Source organism: Phoca vitulina, unplaced genomic scaffold (assembly GCF_004348235.1).
Source record: "Phoca vitulina isolate PV1807 unplaced genomic scaffold, GSC_HSeal_1.0 scaffold10, whole genome shotgun sequence".
Classification (NCBI taxonomy): domain Eukaryota; kingdom Metazoa; phylum Chordata; class Mammalia; order Carnivora; family Phocidae; genus Phoca; species Phoca vitulina.
The window spans coordinates 46,049,446-46,056,082 of record NW_022589713.1 but is presented as its reverse complement, the minus strand read 5'-3'; positions in this window follow the sequence as shown (position 1 = coordinate 46,056,082).

Genomic DNA, 6,637 nt, shown 5'->3' with positions numbered 1-6,637 from the left:
AGTCCAGGAATCCTTCTGCCCACCACCCTTTGGGAGAGTCCTTTGGGAGAGCCCCCCGAAGGCCTCCCAGATTGAAGGGTGCTGGGCCCACCAGTGAATCACCCAGGCTTCCTGAGCACTGATAAAGCCATCGTGAGAGTCTGGCAGAAGTCAGTTGGACCCCTCTTGGAGGAGAAGGCCTGGCTCACCTCAACCCTCTTTCCAGTACAACCAGGCCTAGGTGGCCTTGAATACCTCAGGTAGAGATATAAGCCACAGGGCAGGTCTTCCTGTCCTGAGGGTCGAGCTTGGGTCGGGACTTAGGAACTTCGGAGAGGCCCCTCCCTCCATTATACCTTCCCTCCACATAGAGGGTCTAGCCCTTTATCTGGCACTCATTCCGGTGGGCCTGTCCTTCAGTAAGAGTGCCCCCTGGTCCTGGCAGGCCTGTCAGAGCCCTCCTTGGTTTCTCTTCCAGTCAGGGATGAGCATGTCCACACTGGCAGGTCTGACTTTGGAGTCCTGGTGGGGGGGGGGGGGGATGAGGGGGACTGTATCCCCCCCTCCATCCTAGGCTAGGACATATGCCAAAAGGCCTGCCCTCTGGGGGCCTCTGACCTTCCTGGGGGCCTCCAAGCCCCTCTACTCAGCATGTCCGTCCTCAAGCCCTGTTCCTCTTCCGAGGCAGAGACGCGATGAAATTCTGACATCAGCAGTTGCCTTGGCTTCATCTCAAGCATCATTCCTGTTGATCCACGTCACCTCCCAGCTCCGAGCCCCATGCTCCAAACTAGGGCATTATTTGGGACCATGGCCTCTCCCTCTGCCCCAGATGCCTCTGGGGTGGGGCCTGCAGCTGGGCCCTTCCTTTACATAACCCCATCCCTCCCCACACAGGTCCTCTTCTGGCATGGGGCCCAAGCTGAAGCCTCCTCCCTGGCCTGAAATGGTTAGGTGCGGCTGACTCAGAGTTGGCACATAAAGCCAGGTTCTGGCGGAAAAGAGGACTGGGCAGCGCCCTGCTCAGAGAAGCCAGGCTGCTGCCCTGCCCTGAGGCTCAGTCTGCACTCCTGCACTCCGTACCGTCCTCACCACCTCTGTCTGCCCCGCCCTCTCTCACAGGCTGCCTGCGTCTGCTGGGTGCCAACCTCTGCGGGGAGTAAGTGACTATGCGTCTTTGGGTGGAGGGGCTGGAGGGCCCAGCAAGAGGCTTTCTACCCAACCACAGAGTTGCTGGCTTCTGCTCCCTCCTCCCTAAATAAGCAGGGCCCTCTGTGGGCCCAGCCCTGGCCAGGCGCCTTAATTACCCTTCCCAAAACCCAGCTCTCAGTTACCTCTGCAAGATGCCCTGAGATCCTGGTGACTCACAGGATTTTTGGCAGGCTCAGTTAGTGCACAGAGGGGGCCATGTGTGCCCAAAGCCGTGTTGTCCTATGGTGGAGTCTCAGGCATCTTGCCCCCGCAGCTGACCATCGTCTTCAATGTGTGTGTGAGGCAGGGTGCAGGGGAAGGGGACTTCTGGGATGACTGGGGACAGGTAAGACCTAGTGAGACCTAGTGTTAGGGTCGTGCCTACCTCCAAGCACTTACCTTGGCCCCTCCAGCACCACCCCCTCTAGAGGCCAGGGGAGGGGGAGGATCAAAGCCATGAATGTCAACTTTCAGGACGGTCAGGCTCCCGGTGGCATGCTTCAGGGCTGGCCCCACCCAACCCTTCCCCCAGAAATGCAAACCCAGGCAAACTTGAGTAGGTGAGGTGGAGCAGGTTTATTCTGTCCCCCCTGGTCTTTGGAGTCCCTGTCCCAGGGCACGGGGGTGAGGGGCTGTTTAAATCCGCTGTGCCCTTTCCTGCTGTGAGACTTTGAGCAAATCCCTTCATTTCTGTGATCTCCACAGTTACGAGCTGCGGTGCCCTTCAGAATCCGCCGAAATACCAGATGTCGGCTACCTGGTACAAATCAGCACCTGCTGGATGGACATATGCTGACATCCCATGTCCCCACAGCTGTCCCCTCCCTGGCCTCCTTTACTAAGCCTGGTGTTCACAGAGCCCAACCTCAGGTTCTTGGTCTAAGGGCATGCCCCTGATGCTTGCCAGGGCTGGAAAACCCCATCTGAATCCCCTCCAGAGGGTCCTGGACCCAAATCCAGACGCATGAGGAGGAAAAGTGAAGGCAGCCTCTCCCAAGGAAGCAGCTGTGGCAAGTGCGCATGCTCAGATCATGCCAGGACGACTACTAACCGTGCAGGGATCCAGGATGCTGTGAAGGACCACAGGGTGTCTGGGCCCGCGGGTTATCCCAGGATGATATGGGACGATTTGGGATTACTTTTCCATAATTACATTTGTGGGATTTTATTGTGTATTTGTTTGTGTACATAACTGTGATGTTTATTTGAATGTGGACTAAGTCCCAGTGCTCACCTCCACCCTATCCCCCCCACAGGCAGAGTCTAGTGCTTGGTGTGGGGGAAGAGTCAGGAGACTGGGCCTCAGACCCTCCTCTGAGGGAGGAGGCACACTTAAGTCTGTGAAGCGAAGAAGACACTGCTCTGCTATTTCATTTGTTCAACAAATATTTATTGGGCACCTACTATGTGCTAGGCACTATTCTAGAGGCTTGAGAATCACCAGTGAACAAAATATACCCCCAACCCCCATCCTTGTGGAGCTTAACTTCTAATGGAAAGAAAAGAGACACCATAATAAACATAAGAAGTGAATTGTGTAGTATATTAGAAGGTATGTAGGGTAAGGGAATTCAGGAATGGGAGAGGGTTAAATTTTAAATAGCTTGGATCTTACAGGGAAAGTGACATTTGAGCAAAGACTTGTAGGAGGTGAGAGAGTGGGCCATTCGGAGATATCCGGTGAAGAAGATTCCAGGCAGAGGGGACAGGCAGTGCCAAGGCCCTGTGGCAGGAATCTGGCTGGTGTGTTGGAGGACTGACAAGGAATCCAGTGTGGCTGGAGCAGAGGGAGAGGGATAATGAGAGGCGACAAGGGTAATGGGGACCACATTCTGCTGGGCCTTCTAAGGGCCTCCGCTTACACACTGGGAGAAATGGGGAGCCCTTGGAAGGTTTCAAGCCAAAGAGGGACATGATCTAACTCATATTTTAAAAGAATCACTCTGGGGTGCCTGGGGGGCACAGTCAGTTAAGTGTCTGACTCTTTCGATTTCAGCTCAGGTCATGATCTCAGGGTCGTGAGATCGAGCCCTGTATCAGGTTCTGCACTGGACGTGGAGTCTGCTTAAGATTCTCTCTCTCCCTCCCCCTCCCCTCCCCTTTCTCTCCCTCTCCCCACCCCCCCAAAAGAATCACTCTGGCTGCAGGAAGAAGGAGTATCATGGAGGGGCAAGGGCCGAAGCAGGGAGCTTGGTAAGGTTCTTGCAGTAGTAATTCAGGTGAGGCAGATGGTGGCTCAGACCTTGGGGGTAGGAGTGGAGGTCATGAGAAGTGGTAGGATTCTGGATATATTCTGATGGGAGAGGCAGCAGGAGTTACTGGTGGGGGCCATGAGAGAAACAGAGGAGTTGAGGCTCCAAGTTTTTGGCTGGGCTAACGAATTACCAGTAACTGAAATAGGGGAAGGCCAAGGAGGAGCAGCTTCTCTCTTCTGGACATAGAAGTTTGAGGTGCCGTCAGATAGCGGAGGTGAGATGTCAAGTATATGATGGATGTACAAATCTGGAGTTTTGGAAGGAGATGAGAGCTGGGAATAAAATTTGGGATACGGTTGAAAATACATTAAAAATGTCCATCATGGGGTGCCTGGGTGGCTCAGTCAGTTAAGCGGCTGCCTTTGGCTTAGTTCATGATCCTGGAGCCCTGGGATCGAGTCCCACGTCAGGCTCCCTGCTCAGCGGGGAGTCTGCTTCTCCCTCTCCCTCTGCTCCCCCCTGCCCCGGCTCTTGCTCGTGCTCTCTCTCTCTCTCATTTGCTCTCTCTCTCTCATTCACTCTCTCTCTCAAATAAAAATCTTAAAAACAAAACAAAACAAAACATGTCCATCATGCTCACAGAATGCAGGTGGGAGTCTACTCTGGGATAATCTTTCTGGAGGGCAACTTGGCAATATCTCAATATTACTAAGTACATACCCTTTGGCTAAGCAATTCTAATTCCACGATATTTTCTTATTATCTAATTCTGTGATCTTATCTGTATGTTACATACAAAAACATTGTACAAGGTGAAGTTCATTAGTGGGCACCCAGTTAAATAACTTCATTTCCATACAGTGGGTTGCCTTGCATCTGTTTTAAAAACAAACACACAAACAAACAAAAGTTCTGGTCAGCAGAATAGGTCATAAAATGAGGAAGGCAGCTCAAGGGATTCCTTTTGTGCTAAGAGGTCTGCCTGGAGGAGGAAGCTGGAGAGCGGTTCCAAAGGTGGCTCGAGCCCTTTGTTTCTGGTGCAGGGTTTGAACCATTCCTTTGGTCAGTTAATCAGCAGGCAAATAGAAATCGATTGCCGGAGGTAGAACCAGGGATGGATCCAGCTGATCAGGCAGAGAGGGACCGGTGGCAGAGGGAGATGGGGGGAGCACAGAGGAGAGGGAGAAGCAAGGCAAGAGAGGAAGAGGCAGCAGCAGGTACTACTGAAAAGCCCAGGATGACCAGGACAGAGGAGTGGCCACTACCACTGGAAGCACTGGACCACTGCTGGAGACCTCAGCCTGGACAGAGCAGAGGGGCTGAAGCCAGAGGGTGGGAGGGGTCACAGAAAAAGGGGAACCATCTCCGGGGCTGCGCAGACTCCCTGTGACCTCCTCGAGGCTGTCTGGAGGCAGCTTGGAGAGGCCAAAAGTGACGGCAAGAATCCACTGTCCTGTCTTTCCCCGACACAGGGAAGCCTCCAGAAGAGCTGCTCCTAACCAACAAGACCACCCAGTTTGGGCTGGCCCACCGCTAACACTAGAGCAGTGGAGGACCCCAGACTGTTCCGCTTCTCTTTCCACCCACAGCTCCTTCCTGCGCCACCGGGGGTCTTGCATGTGTGCGGTAACAGGACAGACCAGCCCACTTGTCCGAGTTCTGCCCACCTCCACCTCCCACCACAGCTGTCCCCTAGTGCACACACCAGTCAGCGACGGGGGGAAGGCTTTAAAACAGAGGACTGCACAGGACCTATTAATGGGCTCAGGATGTTTGGGCAAATAGTTCTGGGGTCCCAGGTACCTGAAGGGTGGGCACGGGGCAGGTCACTTTGGTCTTCTCACTCTGTGGAGAGGGTGCAGCTGGGGGAGAGCCAGAGCAGGGTCCGCTCTGAGGACTGGAAAGGTACTGGAAAGGACAGAAGAGGGAGCCAGGCCTACCCAAGAGAGGCGCAAGTGGCCCAGGTCAGTGGGCAAACCTGCTGGTGCCCCTCTCAGGAAGTGGGTTTCAGCTGTAAGGCAAGCAGACGCACCCCAGGAGGAAAAAGCAGCTGGTTGCATCAGCGGTGAGCAGAAGCCAGAGTGTGCCGATGATGCCAGTCCACGTGATGTCAAGCGGCTGGCCTGGACAAGCCCGGTCCTTTCTCCCATTTCAGTGGAGATAATCCCTGCCCTGGTTACCTACACAGGATATCTGAGAGTCATTCTGAGCTCCTTTCTCCCTTCTATTATCCATCAGTAGGTCTTGTGACTTCTCCCTTTTACAGGTCTCCAATCAATTCCTCCCCCCTAACCCAAGCTCCTAATCCATCTCTTTCCTAGCCTCTGCATGGATGCAGTTTCCTAATCCATCCATAGTTTCCTCATCTGTCACCCTGATACCTCTTGCCTCCCTCCAGTCTGTTCTTTCATTGCAACCAAAGTGATCTTAGTAAAACACAGAGCTGACCATGACATGCCCAGCTGAAGACCTTTGATGGCCCTTCTAACTGCACTCGGAAGAGTTTAAATTCCCTAATGTTGCCTTACAAACCTGCTTATGATCTGGCCCTCACCTCCCAGCTTCATTCCTCCTGCTCAGACTCTTAAGTTCCACTCCTGAACTTCCTTCATTTCTTCCCATATGCACTCTCTCGTCCCGCTTTTATACAATGGGTTGCCTCTGCCCAGAATGCCCTTTTTCCTCCTCTCCTGCCTTATTCCTACTCATCCTTTTTTTTTTTCCTTCACTGTATAAAAACTGGAGTGTAATTTGTATGCAGCAAAATTCATCCTTTATGGTACTGCGAGGTTTGACAAATTCATACAGTTGTGTAATCAACACCACAATAAAGAACAGTTCCCTCACCCCCAGAAATCTCCTCAGGCTCCTTTGGAGCCAACACTAGCTTCCATGACCAGCTCCTGGCAACCACTGATCTGTTTTCTGTTTTGTTTTTGTTTAAGTTGGCTCCATGCCCAGCATGGAGCCCAACATGGGGCTTGAACTCATAACCCTGAGATCAAGACCTGAGCTGAGACCGAGAGTCTGATGCTTAATGGACTGAGCCGCCCAGGCCCCCCAACCTGTTTACTGTCTTGCATTTTCCAGAATGTCTCCAAAATGGAATCATTATGTGTATAGCCTTTTGAGAATGGTTTCTTCTACCAGCATAATGCATTTGATATTCATCTCTGCTGTTGTATGTATCAACATTCCTGTTTCCTCTTTATTGCTGAGAGCATTTGTGGTATAGATGTACCACAATTTAACCTTTAGCCAGTGGATAGGAC